At 37.7% G+C, this 21,083-nt stretch overlaps 1 protein-coding gene across 6 annotated transcripts in view; it reads right to left on the bottom strand.

Annotated features, from left to right (window-relative positions):
- Positions 1 to 21,083, bottom strand: part of LOC131430449 (Kv channel-interacting protein 1-like) — a 251,462-nt gene that overhangs the window by 187,150 nt on the left and 43,229 nt on the right. Inside the window, exon 3 of one of the 6 annotated variants that reach the window (XM_058595460.1) lies at positions 2,630 to 2,759. The exons of the other annotated variants lie outside the window; for them this stretch is intronic. The gene's annotated coding sequence lies outside the window, so the exon portion shown is untranslated. The remainder of the gene's footprint in view (positions 1 to 2,629; positions 2,760 to 21,083) is intronic. 6 annotated transcript variants of the gene reach the window in all.

Here is a 21,083-nt window from a genome sequence, read left to right as displayed (position 1 = left end):
ATTGTGTAACTTATTTTCCTCGTGGATGGCTGAACCGATCTAAGATTCAAATGATATCTAAGAATCATCTAAGATTTGCTGATTTGAATAGCCGACAACCAAATAAACTTATTTCAGTTTTAGTGGTATTCAGTTTTCGATTCGGAAGGCACTCAACAATTTAACTCGTACTACGATTTCTCAAAGATGTTTATACTGATTTTTAAACATATTGAAACAAATGTAAACTAATCAGGTGAATTTGTCTGACTTCGGCTACACCGATTTTCGAATTCCGGCTCCAGTATCAAATCGTTTCTCAAAGCTCAATCGTTTTCTCAAATAAAGCCAAATCGAATTTCAGAAAAAAAATTAAAATTAAAATAAACTTATAGTCCCACACAAGATTAATTAATTTTATTCAATGCTGACTTCCGATTCTGGAATTACAGGAGGATGAATTTTTAAAATTCAAACCGATATAGAAGATGATAATCCCGAAAAGCTTGAAAGTTGGACTCAAAACTATTGCAATTTATTCGTCATATGGCCATACGAATCGGTTTGGTTTATGCTGGTTCCTGAATACCGGCTCTGGAAGTACCTTAAATTACCGTAAATTCTAAAGTGGAACTCACTTCGACATATCATGAAAAGTTTAATCGATTGTAACCTTTTTAGATAGAGTAATGAGTGATTAAAATGTCAAATTGCAGCTTAAAACGACGGTCATTAAAATAATGTCATGAAAACCGAAGAATATTCATGAAAAAAAGGTTAAACATATGCGGATTGATAAAAAAAGGTATCATCTCACTGATAGGTGGATTAAGCACGTTTTTAAAATTCATACCGATATAGAAGATGTAAATTGTTTGGCGTATTAATTTATGGCCATTCGAATCATTTTGGGTTATGCTAGTTCCTGAATACCGGCTCTGGAAGTACCATAAATAATGACGAAAAACTCTAAAGTGGAACTTACTTCGACATCTCATGGAATGTTCAATCGTTTGCCACACTTTCGGATTGAAATTCGATACGATTTGCAGTTTCGAAATTACAGGGTAATGAGTGATTAAAATCTCAATTTGCCGTTTAAATTGACGATAATTAAAATAATGTCATGAGAACTAAAACACCTAAGAATATCCATGCAAAAAAACACATGCGGTTTGATAAAAAAAAGGTATCATCTCACTGCTAGGTGGATTGATCACGTTTTTCCTCCTACCGATCACTTGTATTTTACTCGAGAAAATAGACATCGCTCAAAGCGATTATTTTATATTCATTAATGATTTAGTATTTTCAAAGATTTTAAGAAACACTAGTATTTACCGTTTCAAACAGCAAAATTAAAATCTAATGTCGTTTTTCATTGATTCCACTCGCTCGGTGCCAGTGTTTTGCCCTGACAGTTGATCAATGAAACGGTTTTGTAAAGTTTGGTTTGCACGCTTGCTGCTCTGAAAAGAAAACGGGTGCAAAATAGTTGCCCGCGAATTGCCCCGAAAGTGCATTTTTTCGTGTGATGCAAATCAATGAAACACAGTGCACCTGTTTTGATTGCCCGACTGCACGAAAAGTGCACGAATCGAGCAAAACACTTCACGAGTGTTCTCAATGAAAAACGACATAAGAAAACGGTACGTTTGAAAATTTATCACTTTTTGCTTTTGCTTGTTTACTTCCACTTCACACACATAAGCTGTCAAACTCAACTTCGTGGTCGCGAATGGTTGTCGAGATAATGAAAACTTCTGTTCATAGATTTATCATGGCCAACTAGTTCGGAATAACCATATTAGTAGCGCAACAATTAGTTCAATATCCCTTTTGAAGACAACTTTTCAACTTCCGAATTAAGTACGATTCAGACCGTCCGGCTTCTTCCGTCACCGTCACCGGAACGTCAACGTCCGTCACCGTCATTCTAATTCACACGATCCGGTTTCCTATCCGTGTCCGTCATGTCATTTTCTTACACGCAGAATTTTAAGAACTTAGTTTCGCACAATTTTATTCCACTAATACAAAATCTGGGAGCTTTTGAAGCCAATCAATCTGTTGTTTTCCTACCTTTTAATCGAATAAATAACTTTCAAAATTAGCTAGAAAGAAGAAAAAACAAAACAATGAGTTCCACTCACCAACGTAACGTACTTAGCAAATCTACTGATAAATTTAATCACCTATATGTGGTATATTTTGTTTAAGAGTGGGACGGATCTTGACACCGAATACATACATAACAAACGTCAGCTCAATACCGTAATCATATTAATCGTGCATGTGTGCGATAATCACAGTCCGTCAAATATTCTTTCGGAGAAATGTTGACGGAGCTTGCCGTTGACGGACGTTGACGTTCCGGATCTCTGCTGGATCGTGTGAATGCGCAAAGGGAAAACTCGTTTGACTAATTTTGACGGAGGCTGACGTTCCGGTGACGGTGACGGAAGAAGCCGGATCCTCTGAATCGTACATTAGTCTACAAGCACGGCAGGCATTGGAATGATTGTATTGCTGTTGAACATTGATAAATAAAATCGATTTTTGTTAAAAAAAATGCTTTTCTTAGATAGTCACATGACTTATTGAGTGATGTGTTATCCGTAAAATAAAAATTCACTTTTGAAATACTCACGCCTCCTTCCTTGTGAAACAGACTGCACATAAATACACTGGAAACAAAATTAAATCCGAACTGCAACTGCATAGTTTTCCAGACTAGAACTATAAATCGATAATGAAGATAATATGGTTGGTAATTGTACCTGGAAAGGAAAGATTAAAAAGAAACAATTACTAAAAACATTCTACGAACATCTCCGTAAACAAATATTTGCCATGAACCATCAAAAGCATAGTCAAAACGTGACTGAAAAATGGGCTTTTAGAGTAAACAGCAACAAAATAATGGAATCCTTTTCGTAACAGTCAAAACACATTAAAAACATATCTCTTCCCTTCAGTTGGACCAAGTCAAGGACCAAGGAAAGTCAGACTGGCTTCATCAAATGTCTGCTCAAGATAATCAATTAACCCATTCAACTCAATCGTAAAGGGAATTCCAATGTGCCCGGGTACATTCAACTCCTGACTTCTGTTCATACTCGACACATTTTTAGTCCCATTTCAGACAAACAACCACCGACTGAACGATCAACGTAAACCCGAAAGATTCATAAATAAATATTAATGTAAGAGCCACACTTTCTACCGTGTTTTTTTTTCCTCCAGTCAAGTCCACCAGCAGACGGTGAATATTTTTCTTGTTTTGGCTGAAAACGAAAAATGAGCACTAATCCTACATCAATCGGCCGTATTCGCCGGCAAATTGACCCGAACACAATGGCAATAACCCAATCGATAGTTGAGAACCCTTCATCCAGCACTCGACCGTGGTCAGTTCGAAAGGGAAAAAAAGACATTACGTAACGAAATCGTTCGTTAAGTAATTCAATCCAAACTTCACTTATTAGGAATTCAAATGAGGGCACTAAGGCACTGTGCTTTGGTTTCGCTTTGATCCGCTTCCAAGCTCAGTTCATCCGCTGCCAAATGGCGGGCACTGGCCACAGCAAGCAAAGCAGAATCCTGAATATATATATTAAAGACTTTCCCATCTTCCCAAAATCTCCCGACACAGACAACAAGCGACTCGTTCGAAGTCAAGCCTGCAAAAAAAAAAAACGAAATTATGTTCTTGATGCTGAAATAAACGAACATGACAGGTTTACACACACACACACACACGCACACACGGTTGACGTTTCTGTCGCAGTTTTCATAAGCTTCTGAAAGCCAAACGAAACACTACGATTGATGATCCGAATAAAGCACGGCTTTGGAGATTGAGCCCAACGGGAGTTGGTGCGAAAGCGGAAATGGTTTTTGTCATCATTTCTCACGCATTCCCATTCGGTCGCACTCGCAACATCCAACAGACAACCGCACTTCCGGTTGAATTTGGGACGCTATTCGGGTGGATCGATAATGGATTATGCGACACGAGGCTCGCTGAGCCTCGTTCTGAGTGACGCAGAGTATCGGATTGATGGAGGGATTTTATCACTGCTTGACGGAGCTTTGCCCAGACGAAGACGTTCAAAATAGATGGGAATCAATTGAGCTGGAAAACATAGTTGGTGGCGCTGAGGATTTGGTATTATGACAATTCATACACGAAACTCAATCAGAGCAGCCTCCCTGTTGAATAATGAATCAATTTCGTTCGAAATACCAGGTTGCGGAAAAAGGAAGCAATTATTTTTTTTAGTTGATCGATAGTTTGTAACGTATCGAGCAAACGATTTCGGATATATGTTCTTTTACAAGTAGCACTCTTCAATGACAGTAACTTATATGAAACAAGCGTTAGATACGAAGATATATCGAGGAATGAGATTCTAAAAGCTAAAATTCTACATAGTTCTTATAAGACCAACATAGGATAGGAGAATCTATATAGGAGAACACGAAAGGTTTGGTGGAGCTGAAAACAAAATTTGATCCCACCCTATCATGCAATCACTGTGAAAACCGACGTTGAAACCGAAACATGGAGGGCCGAGTATCATATACCATTCGGCTCAGTTCGTCGAGTACGCAAAATGTCTGAGTGTGTATGTGTACCGATTTACACAAACTTAAATTCAATAAAAGGTCTTGCGGTTCCATAAAAAATTTCTGAAATTTGCTTGCATCTAACTTCCGGTTCCGGAGTTATGCGGTAAAATGTGTACATTTTTTTCATTAACTTTTCTCGGAGGTGATACCGTCTCCGGTTTTCACAAAATTAGTTTCAAATGAAAAGTCTTATGGTACTATAGAAAATTCCTGAATTTCATTTGGATCCTACTTCCGGTTCCGGAATTACAGGGTGGTTAATGTGAAAATTACAATTTCATATTACTCACTCACTTTTCTCATAGATAACGTTACCGATTTTTACAAACTTAGATTCAAATAAATGATCTTACGGTCTTATACAAAACTTCTACATTCTATCTGGATCCGATTTCCCGTTTCCGGAATTGCAAGATAAAGAGTGTTGAACATTTCAAGCAGTTATACAGAGCAGTGATGCAAAACATAGACAAGTGGGTTTGCGAGGGGATCAAATCAGTTCCAATCGATAGGCTTTATAAGTTGACGGCCAAACGTATCCATTCCGGCTAAACCAGTTCCCGGCTTCCGGTTCCGGAAGTACCGGTAATGGTGGCCACAAACTCTAAAATGGAACGTACTCACTTTTTTCAGTGATGGCGTGGCCGATGCTCACAAACTTAGGTTCAAATGAAAGGATTTATGATTCCATACATAACTCGCGAATTTCACCCGGATCTCATTTCCGGTTCCGGAATTGCAAGGTGATGAGAGTCCGAAATTTCAAACCGTTTTATAAAGCGAACCGTTACGTACATGCGACTCTACGGAATAGGAAAACACAACACCGCCACGAAGCACGTTATGTGTGATGTTCGATTTCATATGATAATATTTACACACATGCTGTGACCAAAATTGGCCGAAAATCCAATCACAAAGTAAATTTCATGCAACTGGTTTAAAAATAGTATCCTGTTTAGCTTGAATTGCATATACAAACGTAACATAAGTGCAAAGTTTCGCTTGGTTCATTTATTTTCGAATAATTAGTTCAATCGAAATAGCACATGAGAATGGAATTGTTGGAGGGTATTGAAAATGGAACAAATTCTTTAAAACTAGCCAGTTAATTATTCTAGCATGTAGGTCTGACCTGCATAGCTTATGACCAAACAAACTAACCTTCGTTGAATCGGTCGTACTTTGATTCAAATAATTGTCTTATTATCCTATTGCATGAGATTAAACTTTATCCAGATCCGACTTCCTGGATAAGGATAGAAAAAAATATCTAACCTTCATATATTTGACGACACAAAAAAGTATGAAATTTTCGAAGCAGATTGTAAACCATTCGAGCTTGTAGGTTCGAATTGAATTTAGTTTGTATTCAATATTTGGAAGCGACGGCTTATAATTTTCGCACATAACTAAAACGTACCAATTGTATCAGTTAATTTGTCATCGTTCCACCAACTCACGAACTGTTCATCTTTCAAAGCGCTACAGTGGTGAAGCTATTTTCCACATCATCACCAAGTGCGTGAAACATTCAAGAACCATATAGGAGAGTCGGAGGGGGTCAAATCCGGAGAGTATAGCGTATGATTCTTTTTATAAAATGATGTTCGTTGTGAAATGAGTTTCTCGTGTCTGGTGGAGCATTCTGGTTGTTTTTCGAGCAATGCTAAAAATTTCGAATTTAAAAATACAATAATTAAATAACGTTTGGATAGATTTCAATTATACATTAATTTGAAAGATTGATTCATGAAACTTATTTAAGTAAAATATTTGGTTTCAACAGAAGGGCGAAACAATCGATGTTCTGCGAACAATCTTTGAAAATCGAATAATCAGCAGAAATTATGATGTGAATTGGTCGCCACTGAATTATTTTGGGAGCGGGTAAATATAAATATTACGCCAACCATCCAGAAATAATTGAAGACCTCAAGCATGAAACTCAAGTTGCTTTTGATGACATAAGGCCAGAAACAATTGAAAATGTTCTCAAAAATTGGTGGATCGGATTGGCTACTGCCAAGCCAGTCGTGAGGGTCAATTGAACGAAATTATTTTTCATAAAAATTTCATGAACCAACCTTTCAAATAAATGTATTTCATCATTTACTGACGCCAATTTTATCATTTGCTTTCGGCAGCTATTAGTAGTTACAGTTTCTCCTGGTTTTATAAGCCCGTAGTCTAAGACACCTGTTTGATCCCACCAAATACATCGCATCGTTTTCTTTCCGAAGCGACTAGATATTGCTGCTGTTTGTTACTGACTAGATTCGGCCGAGGATTATCCATGCTAGGAATTCTCAAAATATATCCATTTCTAATTTCTCGCCCCGATCCGCTGCAGAAAGACATTTGTTTCATGCGGAGAAAACAAAATTTCGCTCTTGCTGTCTATCATTTCACTCACGAGGGACCCATTTTCTCACCTGCTGAATCTGTTCTAGATAATATTAATAAATGGTTTGGCGACTAACGATTAAGCTCTCCGCAATTTGTTTTTTCAGTTTGGATATTGTCTTCGATGGCGATGACGTTAGTTTTTGCATGTGAGGCATTTAGAAAAACCGACCTTTTTCATATCCTTAGTAAAGCGGCAGCAGTAAATCGAATACTATACCTAATAAACCAATCATTATACAAATAAAATACTAACTGAATGACCATATTTCCTAATCGAAATTGTCCATATTTCTTAAAATCCATTATCTGAATTGTTTTGAGGGAATCGATAGAACTAGTTTTAGTAGGATTTTCATAATAAAGTTTGATATAACAGTTCGGCTGAAAAGTTCGTATCGTTTAATAGAAACACACAATTTTTTTCCAAAATTCGTTTTTATTATTCAACATAATTGCCATCTGAGGCGATACAGCGATTATAGCGATCTTCCAACTTTTCGATACCGTTTTTGTAGTACGATTTGTCCTTTGCCTCAAAATAGGCCTCAGTTTCAGCGATTACCTCTTCATTGCTTCTAAATTTTTCACCAGCGAGCATTCTCTTGAGGACTGAGAACAGGAAAAAGTCACTGGGGGCCAAATCTGGAGAATACGGTGGATGAGGGAGCAATTCGAAGCCCAATTCGTTCAATTTCAGCATGATTTTCATCGACTTGTGACACGGTGCATTGTCATGATGAAACAAAATTTTTTTCTTTTTCAAATGAGGCCGTTTTTTTGAAATTTCGTCTTTCAAACGCTCTAATAACGCTATATAATAGTCACTGTTGATGGTTTTTCCCTTTTCAAGGTAGTCGATGAAAATTATACCATGCGAATCCCAAAATACAGACGCCATAACCTTACCGGCCGATTGTTGAGTCTTTCCACGCTTTGGGTTCGCTTCATCGCGTGCAGTCCACTCAGCTGACTGTCGATTGGACTCCGGAGTGAAGTGATGGAGCCATGTTTCGTCCATTGTTATATATCGACGAAAAAATCGGTTTTATTTCGATATAACAGCTCCAAACACTGCTCAGAATCATCAATTCGTTGTTGTTTTTGATCGATTGTGAGCTCACGCGGCACCCATTTTGCACAAAGCTTTCTCATATCCAAATATTCGTGAATAATATGTCCAACACGTTCCTTTGATATCTTTAGGGTGTCAGCTATCTCGATCAACTTCACTTTACGGTCATTGAAAATCATTTTGTGGATTTTTTCACGTTTTCATCGGTAACAGCCTCTTTTGGACGTCCACTGCGTTCATCGTCTTCGGTTCTCATATGACCAGTACGAAATTTTGCAAACCACTTACGAATTGTTGCTTCGCCCGGTGCAGAGTCTGGATAACACTCATCAAGCCATTTTTTTGTATCGGCGGCACTTTTTTTCATCAAAAAGTAGTGTTTCATCAACACACGAAATTCCTTTCTTTCCATTTTTTTCACAATAACAAAAGTAGCTTCACTCAGAATGCAATATCTCACAAACTAATAATCAGACAGCTGTCAAATTTATACACGTATCTTTTGAAGGTTGGTACTAATTGAAAATGGTATGGATTTAATTCTAGTGGCGCCCTCTCATAGAAACGATACGAACTTTTCAGCCGATCTGTTATGAAAGTACCATTTATAATTTTTGAAATTTGAACTGAACCGTTACAAAGCAGTCATCTCATTAGATCAAAACTCGGTAGGGATCTGACTTCAAGCTACATTGGATTGAATACTATAAGGACATTAAGGGCTAAGGACAGTAGGTCGCGTAAAACCACGTGGCTCGCTGTGCGTATTACATTTCTCTCCATGCTCTCTCGCAAAAGTGCAAAATGACTCTCGATGTGGCCGGGTGGTCAAGAAAGTTAAATGAAGCTACCGCTTGTTTGGCAGCCTTTTTGAGCCGATTTTATTGCTCTCTCATGTTTCGTTACGTTACCAGGGAACTGGAGCAGAAAAAATGGCGCCTCCATAGAAATCGACTTACCTTCACAAAAACAACATTCACTTCATTTTTATTTTATTTTTTTGATTCAGGTCTAAACGATGAAAAAAATCATCATTCTTGCGATTTTTTTTTCCAGAATTATCGTTCAACAAAATAAATTCAAATGTTTTGCATGATATAAAGCATCATTCGAACAACATTTTGTAATTTTTTCATGGAAAAATATTGAGAAATAAGTCGGTAAAGAGGTATTTTCGAAAACACTTATTAAAAATCATGATTTGCGGTGTCCACTGTATCTCAACGCAGACTAGTCAGAAGTGAACAAATGAATGCAGCATAGTTAGAGTAGAAGTTTTTCTAGACACCGATGTTTCTGTTTGATTTTTTTTTTAATTTTTTTAATTTTTGGTGGTTGTTCAAAGTGAAAACTACGATTTTTCACGAAAAAATCCACCATTTTGTAGCTGTTAAACCTCCTCAATGTAACATACAACGAAAAGGAAAACGTTGGGGACTGGTTTTTCATATGTAGAAAGTGTGTGAAAATTTGAAAAAAATTCGCGCAGTAGTTTTTGAATGACGATGGACACGGACTTTCAAAACCTGCTTTCGAGGAAAACGCGTTTAAAGGTTTTTGTCTATAAAATCAATGGAAACAATTTATTACTCCAGGGAGCCCGTAGGGTCTGACATTTTCAAAAAATCAATTTTTTTCTTTTATAATTTATTATAACGAAACATTTCGAGAATGTTTTGTCAAGTTTTGAAGTCAATCGAAGTAGAAATCTTGGGCCTGTGCGCCGAGCTTTTGCTTCTTCGTAGAATGAGATAGCCATATATAAAGGTCCATAACTTCCAGAGTTTCGTTCCAATTGGCTTGAAAATTTAACAAATATTCTTCAAATGTTTTACTATAAGAAAATATAAATGAGAAACTATAAGAAAATATAAAAAAAATAAATGATTTTTCAAAAGTGTTAGACCCTACCCGCCCCTTAATCATCAATTCAGATAATAATATTTTTACTCTTTTGCTGTATGCGATTAATCATTGAAACATGAAGGCATGAAATTCCTCGAACATATTCTTCGATGCTTTATGTTTGAAGTCGTCGCTTCACAAAACGTCATTTGAAGTTCGTCGAAATCACAAAACCGAATCCATTCTTTAAGACTAGGAAACATAAGCGCATTTTACAACCATTGAATCACAGCACAGAAATATAACGAAAATAAAATATATTTCCGTTCGGTGTCCTTTGGGAATTGGTTCAAAGAAACAGTGGGAGATCTCCGTCTTCAATAATAAGCAATTTGTTACCATTAGCGACAACGTTGACATTTGTTTATTTTCACTCACGACACACTTATTCTTGCGCACCACCAACTGTTGAGGTGCAGTCCTTTTATAAGGTACCGGGAGAAATCTAAAATGAATCGCAATTATTTCAGTTTTTCTTCGACACCCTCATGTCTTATTATTTGTCTTTGGTCAAACTTTATATACTGTTCAAAACTCCGTCCGAGTAGGCCACGCCGAACAATCTTGATAGAAAGCCTTGGGAAGTACACTGAAAATCGATTTTTTTGTCGAAACTGCAAATCGAATCGAATTTGAATCCAAAAGTGTGACAATCAATTAAACATTCTATGAGATGTCGAAGTAAGTTCCACTTTAGAGTTTACGGTACTTTCAGAACCGGTATTCAGGAATCAGCAGCTTTGAGTGCAAATTTTCTATATCGGTTTTAATTTTAAAAACTTTTTGTTTTTGAAATTCTATTTGACTTTTTTTTTAGAAAACGATTGAGCTTTGAGAAACGATTCGATACTAGAACCGGAATTCGAAAAGCGGTTTAGTCGAAGTCAGTTAATTTCACCTGAGGACCTGTAGTTTATATTTGATCCAATATGTTTGAATATCAGAGTATACATCTTTGAGAAATCGTAGTGCGAATTAAATTTTTAGGTACTTTCCGAGTCGCAAATTGAATACCGCTAAAACTGAAATAAGTTTATTTGGTTAACGACTATCCAAATCTGCAAACACCGATAAACCTGAGTATCCCCGAAACCGGAAGTTGGATCTGACTAAAAAGCAAGATGTTTATGGGATCTTAAGACCTTTCATTTGAATGTATCGGTTCCAGCATCTACGAGAGAAATGAGTTACACTATTTTAATTCGTTTCACATATCATCGTGTAGTTTCGGAACCAGAAGTCGGATTTAAAAGTAATTCAGGAACCTTGTTTGGGAGCATACGACTTTTCATATGATCTGAGTTTGTAGAAAACGGTTGAGTCGTCGCCGAGAAAATTGAGTGAAATTATTTGTCACACACGCATTTGCTGATCTCGATGAAATGATTCGAATGGAATGTGGGTGTTATGTTCTTCCAGCATTTATTGCTGTAATTAGTTTGAATCAATATAATTATGGAATTGTTTTCAACTCGAAAATGCTGCCATCATTTGGTTTACATATGTCATATTTGTCAATATGTCAATTGTGTTTCCAAAAACGAACCGGGTTAAAATCGGTCCGAGGTAAAATTTCACGATAAAAGGATGCTCTACACAGTCTTTTTGGCACTTAGAAACAATTGTATGTAACAGTATAAAAAATTAAAAAAATCGTGTTTCACGTTGCTCCCAAGCAGTGATGGCATTTCACTAGAGTGATACACCAGTGTGTAAGTTTCATTTCTACACTACGGATGCGTTCGGTGGGCTCCATACAAAAAGTAAAGCGCACTCAGTGTCCATTAGACAGACTTTGAGTGTGTGCTTGCGTTGAAAGAAGCTGGTGCGAGAGAACCACATTCTCTTCGCATGAATCGCTCTCCCGTGCTCTTGCCTAAAAACACCCAAGTGATGGTGAGCGAACACTTCTGTGAACTTCAATTAATAGAGAGTAGATGTGGCCTTGCTATGAAAACTTGCAGCAAAACGTAAATTCAAAAATAATTTTTTTTTCCGATTTTACGTGTCCCACGCTTCTTCTACGCAAACCATACACCAGAGTGTTCACCGGCGTGTACAACTCCATGAAAATATCTGCATCCGCCTCGGAGAATTTGATAGCTCTGCTCTAGCACTTTGGTGCGATTCAGTACTAGAGGTAAAAGAAAATAAACACGCGCACTCATGATGCGTGCACACTTTATACAATAGTGGTGTATATATGTAAAAGAGAAGAGCTCTCGTTGAAGTTTTTTTTAATAAAAGATATTTTTTATTCAGGCCTATTTGCGTACGTAAAGCTTGGCCGATTGAGCCGATTTTTTAAATAATTTTTTTTTGAGTTGGATCTCAGTCACCCTTTTTTTAGGGGGAGAGGAGCTTCCATTTCCTTCCTGCGAGGATTGAGAGGCACTTCGTTCGTGGTTCGTCTCGTCATTCATTGCCGCATCGGTGGTATTGTTGTTGATTTCCGTCTTCTTTTCGTTGCTAGTTGCTGTAGATGCACCTTGTTGTATATTCGTTGCAATTGCTGGTTGGTTGAAGGGTAAGTTGTTAACTGCAGCCGGTGTACTTTGTTCTATAGAGGATACTGATGGTTTCGTTGAAGGGGATGCTTCATTGTTGTTGGCGGCTGTCACAGGTGTACTGGGTTTGCACGGAATTCTTGTATCTTGACCGATAATCACATAAGAAGGTATAGGCTTCTTCAAGTGTATGCGTGATTAACGTACGCCATTTAGAATACCGGGGAAAAATTTCTTCCACTTTTCTTTATCGATAGAGAGAATCTCTCCGTATTGGGACATAGTTTTACGAATATAAGGATCGATGACGCTTGAGGGAAGATCATGTACACGCACTTCTATAGCACTATCTTTCATATATACTGGAATGTTGTACTTAATGTTTTCGTGCTCCACATACATTATTATTGTCTTTAGCGAATTGAACTGCATCCAACTCTTTATAAAACTGGATGTAAACAACATAATTCGTTTTATTGCATTGAAGTAAATGTCAAGATGCATTTCCTTCTTAAGCAAACCCTCAAGTTCTCGTATCGAAGGTCGAATTTTGCACTGTCTGAAGTCAACAACAGTTGTATTCTTTCGTGTCGGCGGTAGCTTTTCTTCGTTTGGTTCACTCATTTCGAGGTCGTTCTATTGTTCACTACACAATACTGTACTTGGTTTCTTCTGTCCCGAACGTAAGCGGTTTTGTTTTATCGACTGTCTTGGATGAGATGTGAAAGCGAACTGAGCGAGACTTTGCACGACCTCCAAATTTGTGAATTGGGCGAACAAGCTGTTTCCAATTGTGTGGTTGGTTTTTCCCAAACTTCATCTTCATTTGAGCCCAAACGTTCTCAATTGGATTGGCATCGGGCGACTGAGAGGGCCAATCCAAGGTCACGACATCATTTTGCTCCTTTGTCCATTCAAGACGTTTTTGGACATGTTTTTCACTCAACATCGATTTTGGCAAAGTACTTCTAAGTTTCAAATTATTTGCGATCGAATGTCTGCGAACAGTTTCGTATGATATATTTAAACCTTTGTTGGTCAACTTTGAAGCACCTTCGCGTAAAGTTAATGTCGGATTCTTCGGAAAAAGGTCACAAATCACTTTTTCGTCTTTTTCCGACAATACATCGACAGAGCCGTGATTTGGAAAGTCGTCGACATTTTTCACCTCTTTAAAACAATTCACCCACTTACTCACAAACTGTTTCGACTTTTTCATTAATTTCAACGCTGCAGCTTAGGTCATTTCGGGACCTTTCGGGTGCGAGCATAAAAACCTCCAAACGGTACTCATTTTGGGAAAATGCTGAAATCGAACCGTAAACAGTAGTCAGCTGATTTATTCTCGTATTGCATCAAGGACACTACTGCCCTCTGTGTTACAAAAAATATCACACCATTTAACTTTACCGATCGCGAGTAATCGTAACCACGCTCTTATGTTACAGACTGTAATACGGTAGTTACTTAAAACTTGCGGAGATGTAGTTTAGTAGATTTTGGGTAGGTTTCGACCCAAAATTAGGTAGTGGCTGGAAGATTGTATTCTACAATTTCAGCTAAGTGGCTCTAACTCAATAAATAATTACAAATAGTTTAAATTAAATAATTCATAATTTTCGAAAGTATGATTGAAGGATCAGTTTTTAGTGTGAACGAAAAGTAGAATAAATTATAAATATATTGTTGATAGTGGTACTGAACAAAACTTCCTAATGAATAATTTCAAATAACTGTAACCGAGAATCTAATTAACTCATGAAACTCTGAGTAACCGACCCCGTCTTAGCAGAAATTTTCAATCGAACAGCATAGAGAGAGAGAGTCCCGATGAAACATTGCACCCACAAATCGTGTTAGGCTATCTCTAATTGAATTGAACAGTTGTCAAGTCCGTTCGAACGGGAGCCGCAAAAACTTCAATACCAGAGCTGCTCAAACAATTCCGGTTGGGCGGTACGTGTGCAATAAAACGTGTTCGGATCCGGTTTTTCTGGTGGCATAGCAATATTACTGTAACGAGAGAACAAGACTTTTTCAAGATGCTCCTTCGTATCCTTGGTGGTCTCTGTTCGATTGTTGCAACGTGATGTGGTGCATAAAGGCGTTCCCAAACACAAAAAGAAGAAACACTGAGACCACGCTTCTTTTCTCCATTTCCGGATAACGAATCGTGCCGTATGGTATGTTTTAAATCGTTGAACTGGGTCATCTTGGTAAAGCCGACATTTGTTAGAGCACTGCGGACCAAGCACTTTACACTTGTAGCAAACCAGCCAAATAATAAAGTTCAGAACTTCCGGGTTTTTTTCCACCTCTCGTCGTCCATTCCCGGTTGGTGCGCTATGAATAAGAATTTGCTGAATGCAGATGATTGTGGTCCGTTTTATCTTAAGCTACTGAAGTTGGCATCATGAGCATTAAATTTTCATAACAATAATTAAATGTGGCAGCATCACGACCACATACCGGCTGGCCAACATCTACATGGCCAAGTGGCAGAAAGAGCACCGGGTTTCGCCCGGTCCGGGAAGTAAAAACTAAACTTTCTCCAAAGTGCAGGATTGCATGGAAATTTGTATAAATCATTATGATGTTTCTACGAAGCGGCTCTTCCAGGAACAGAAGTCGCTGGTGCAATGCAATGCTGCATAATTTCAACAACGGCCACAACATGACCCTTCCCTTTGGACCGAGGTCAAGATGGATCGGGAAGGAACTGATGGGACGGAAGAGATCGTACTTTGCTCCCGTTGAAGTGAGAAGAAAGAAAGTGGGAATTTTCCGGAAACCCGTTAATTGTATTCAACAATTCAGCTGAATAGAGAATGGGTTGTGCGCCTAGCAGGTTAGGGGCGAAGTAATAAATTGGAAAAGTTCTACAGAACTGTTCAAAAGTTTGTTCGAACAAAGAAAAGGTGAACGATAAGATCGTCGGTCTGATTGCACAATTTAACCGGGATAATCACGAACCGTGTTCGAGGAATTTTGCACTGCAGCAAAATTGGTTGGTATTTCGCACCGGAATCCTGGATGAAGCATTCAACAAACCGGTTTGAAAATAAATCTTTTTTGTTTAAAGAAAGGTAAAAAAGTAAAGCATTGATTTCTTTTGTGGAATTTGACCTTTTGTTTAAACAGATTTTGCAGTCGATTCTCAGTATGCAGAACCATTGTATGACTAAAGCTTGCTTCATTTAGAATTGGAACAAACTTTGGCTCATATTGTGGCGCTCCTGGTGGACGGATTTGGAAGTTCTTGGCGCCCACGTGTCGGGAATTTGTCAGCTTCACGTATGATTTTTGACATTCCGCAAATCGACTGTACTTTGTAAACAATCAACATGGAAGCCGAAAGAAGGGGAAAAATTGTGCACAGTTATTTGGAAAATCCATTGTGGTCTGCCTCTAGGCTAGCTAAACAGCTGAAATTGCCCAGAAATACCGTATGGCGCGTTACAAATAGTATAAAAAAACATTGACGACGATTCGGAAGCCTCAAGCCAATCGTCGGAGTGGAACTGTCGACCGGACACTGCGTGGTAAGATTTTGAAGACGATTAAGAGGAATCCTAATTTGTCGGACCGTGATTTGGCCAGAAAATTCGGTGCTGCCCATAGTATCGTGAGGAGAACTCGACTCCGGGAAGGAATCAAGTCGTATCGAGCTAGCAAACATCCGAATCGGACCATCAAACAGAATAGTGTGGTCAAAATTTGTGCTAGGAAACTATAGGACCAGGTGCTGACCAAGTTCGACGGGTGTCTTCTGATCGACGATGAAACCTATGTCAAGGCTGACTTCGGGCAAATCCCAGCTCAAAATTTTTACTTGGCAACGGATCGGGGGATGTTCCAGCCAATTTTAACTTTGTTTTTGCCGACAAATTTGCAAGAAAATTTATGATTTGGCAGGGCATTTGCAGCTGTGGCAAAAAAAAACGAAAATTTTCGTTACAAATAAGACAATGACATCGAAACTATACCAAAAAGAGTATCTTCAAAATCGATTTTTGCCGTTCATTCGATCCCACGACCATCCCGTGATGTTTTGGCCAGATTTGGCAGAGGGGAAAGGGATCCAGTTTGTTCCGAAAAACCTCAACCCACCCAACTGCCCCCAGTTCCGCCCTATTGAGAAATACTGGGCAATCATGAAGAGGAGACTCAAGGCAAAGGAAAAGGTTGTCAACGACATCAATCAGATGACGACCTGGTGGAATAAGATAGCTAAAACGATGGACGAAGAAGGTGTGCGCCGCCTACTGAGCCGTGTTACAGGAAAAATTCGAGAATTCCTTCAAAACCGTGACGAATAATTTTATCCGTATTTTTTCTTAAAAGTATGAAGAAAACGCTACATTTGTATAAAAAACGTGCTTAATCCACCTAGCAGTGAGATGATACCTTTTTTTTATCAATCCGCATGTGTTTTTTGCATGAATATTCTTTGTTGTTTCAGTTTTCATGACATTATTCTAATGTCCGTCGTTTTAAGTGGCAATTTGAGATTTCAATCACTCATTACTCTGTAATGTCGAAACTGCAAATCGGATCGAATTTGAATCTAAAAGTATAACAATCGACTAAACATTCCATGATATGTCGAAGTAATTTCCACTTTAGAGTTTAGGGTAATTCAAGGTACTTCCAGATCCGGTATTCAGGAACCAGCATAACTCAAACCGATTCGTATGGCCATATGACGAATAAATTGCAATATTTTTGAGTCCAACTTTAAAGCTTTTCGGGATTGTCATCTTCTATATAGCTTTGAATTTTAAAAATTCATCATCCTACAATTCCAGAATCGGAAGTCAAAATTGGATAAAATTGGATTTATTTCAATTGAACTTTTGTTTCTGAAATTTGATTTGGCTTTTCTTTGAGAAAACATCAATCCCCGAAAAAAATTGAGTGAAATTATTTGTCACACGCGCATTTTCTGATCTCGACGAACTGAATCGAATGGTATATGGTTGTTATGTTTTCCAGCATTTATTGCTGTAAGTAGTTTAAATTAATATAATTATAGAATTGCTTTCAACTCGAAAATTCTTTACATATGGCATATTCGAACGATTATGTTGCCAAAAACGAACCGTGCTAAAATCGGTCCGAGGTAAAATATAATTATGTACACAGTCTTTTGCGTACTTAGAAACAAATGTATGTAACGGTATAAAAAAGCGCTTAAAACTTCTACTGCTTGAATAGGGGAAAAAGTCGGTTACCCAAAATTTTCGATATCTCCGTTAAAAATGGACGGATTTTAACAATCTATGGCTTGTTGGATAGGTATTACCGTGCGGAATCTAAGTCTGAAAATATATTCTGTTTTCAAGGTCAATTGTGACAGATACTGTCAAAAAACTGAAAATTTTGACATAAAACTTCGTATAACTCAAAAAGTAAACATCCGATCTCAAAACCATTCAATAGCGTTCTGGGTGACGGGGAGACCTTTCATTTGCGACTAGTTTTATAAAAATCGGTCCAGCCATCTCTGAGATCTCGACCTCTTAGTTGACAACACACATACAGACACATACAGACACACACACACACACACACACACACACACACACACACACACACACACACACACACACACACACACACACACACACACACACACACACACACACACACACACACACACACACACACACACACACACACACACACACACACACACACACGGACATTTGCTCGGTTCGTCGAGCTGAATCGATTGGTATATGACATTCGGCCCTCCGAGCCTCGGAAAATTTTTCTAAAGTTTGAGCGAATTCTACACACTTAAAACCATTTCTTGAGCTCGGCATAATAAAATGCCGAAACTGATCAGCAACACGTAAATTTGCTGATTGCTCAGTAATCAATACGCATGTTTCTGAACTTCGTTAAATGCATTCACTGATATTTCGGTAAAATGCTTCACTTTGCCGAAATTATGCATAATTGCTTGCTGAATTTATCAGTAAACAACAGATATGCCGACATCAGCAGAGACGTTTGCCGAGATTTCGGAATATGCGCTAGCTGTTGCCGAGATTCAGCACGACAGCTGTCATTTATTGCCGCGTTACATTTTCGCTTCGCATTGCGCGATTATTTTCTGCTGAAATTCTCGAGTGAAAAAATGGATAATCTTCGAAGAAACGTGGAACCACTTGCAAGTAAAAATATAATATAAATATAGTGACATGTTTCGCTTTATAAAAAGCGACTTTATCAGATCACCTTATAAGGGAAAAACACCCAACACGGGGCTCAAAGAGTCCTCGAGACAAAACTTTGGGGGATATGCAAAAAAATAACCCAATGCATGGACAAATTCAATAGATCAAAGTAAGTTTATTTTTTGAACAATACCGTATATACATCATTAAATATTGAAATTTTTTGTATATTTATTTTTGTTTTCATATTTCCAGCTCGACTCAAGGTGGCCGCATCCGGAAACGCCGCTTTTTATGCTACATGTTTTAAGGTAGAGGCTTTAAGCGTTACTGGCAACAAATTTGTAAGCCTCCTTTAAGTGTTAATAAAATGAATTTTTGATCCTGAATGGTGTGTTTATAATGTTTAGAAATTACAAACAAAATTAATTGACTAGATTTTTAACTACTGATGATTCGGTAATTTGTTTTTTTTTTTTTCATTTTTTCGTTTTATTTTATTGCCGAATATTCAGCGAACGTTTCACTGAGCAAACAGTAAATCTTATGCTGGCGATTTCGGCAATATTTGACGTTTGTCAAATTTGAGGGTGCCGAGACGCTCAGTTATTTTATTTTTGCCGAGATGATTGCTGATTACTCGGCTGTGCGAATCTCGGCATTTTTTTGCCGAGACTCAGCTAAAAAATTTAAGTGTGTATACCTATTTTTTATATTTATAAAAAAAGGTAAAAAGATCTTGAATTCAATAATAAATAACTGAAATACAGTCAATTGTCTTTGTTCCAATTCCATCTGAAGCAAGCTTTAGTGCTGCGAACCTTAGTGTCAAGAAGTCTTCCAGACTGTGTGAGACTAACAAATTCAACAAATCGATTTTCCTTTTTTAGCGAATGGAAGCTTCAAATCATAGCCATTTTAAAGTGACATTTGTGTTTAATTGAACAAAAATTTCATACATTCATACACAATGAATGGTATACTTTTGGTATTTTGCCATGAAATCGCAGCTAAGGGGTTTTCCGGTGCATAAACGAAAAACCTATATCAATCTACCACGCAGAAGGAAATGATGCCTTTCCCATATCACTCGCATCCCGAGTAGTGTGTGAAATCAAATAGAAGACTCATGTAGTAATGTTCGATTTGGTCGAATGTTTTGGTCGTTTCAACAGTTAAACAATCAAAACAGAAAGCAAAAAATTTTCGAACGATAACAAATAGAGAACTATTTTTTGGATATCTACATCTTCTATGACGGTGTAAATTTCAAAAATTCATAACCCTACAATTCTTTAATCGGAAGTCGGAGTCGGATAAAATTCACCAATTTCATAAGTCTTCTAATTTGAATTTTTGTTCATGAAATTCGATTTGGCCTTCTTCGGGAAAACGATTCAGCTCCTCTATTCTCGATATTTTCGGCACCTAAATAATTGTAAACCATTTCATTTGAATCGAAATTTTTGAAAATCAGTGTAGCCATCTTTAGATGGAGAAAAATCGGTTCTGCCATCCACGTAAATAATGAGTGTCATTATGTTAATTTCATTACGCATATCATTCAGTAGTTTCTTTTCATATGAATCTAAAGACTGTCCCATAAAGTATGGACGCACTTTGATTTCGCTCTAAATAATTCACAAATGTTAGATATTCAAATTTTATTCGATATACTGATAATATTAGACTACAAGAACAGAATATTTCTTCTCAACATTTGCTACTTAGCCATTGTAGACTAGCTGGCGCACCTTCTTGCGAACATTCCTTTTTAAATTCCGTACAGACTTCTTAGCGACAAGTTTTGACACTTTTTTCCAATCTTTTTCGAACTGTTGAATGGTTTCGGCTCCCGAGATATGTTTTCTAAGATGTGCCTTCGTTAATACCTAAAATTCCTCAATTGTTCGAAGTTGTGGGCAATTTTGTGGATTCATGTCTTTTGGGACGAAAGTGACATTTTTGGTAGTATACCATTCTACCGTTGATTTCGAGTAGTGGCAAGAAGCAAGATCTGGCCAGAAAACAACAGGATTCTTGTGGCTTCGAATCATGGGTAGAAGTCGTTTTTGTAAACATTCCTTGATGTATATTTCGCTGTTCATTGATGCAGTGGTGATGAAGGGTTTCGAAATCTTACCGCAGCTACAAATTGCTTGCCAGACCATAGCTTTCTTACAAAATTTTTCGACTTCAATCGATGTCTCGGACTGGTTTAACACTTGCTCTTCTCGCACCGTATAATATTGTGGTCCCGGCAAAGATTTGTAATCGAGTTTCACGTAGGTTTCGTCGTCCATGATTATGCAGCTCGAATTTCCAGTAAGAATCTTATTGTACAGCTTTTGGTTGTTTCTGCTTCTTATAGGTTCGAAGATTCAAATGTTC

This window comes from Malaya genurostris, chromosome 2, assembly GCF_030247185.1.
Source record: "Malaya genurostris strain Urasoe2022 chromosome 2, Malgen_1.1, whole genome shotgun sequence".
In the NCBI taxonomy this organism is placed as follows: Eukaryota; Metazoa; Arthropoda; class Insecta; order Diptera; family Culicidae; genus Malaya; species Malaya genurostris.
The sequence above is the reverse complement of the archived record's forward strand: the minus strand, read 5'-3'. Positions and strand labels throughout refer to the sequence as shown.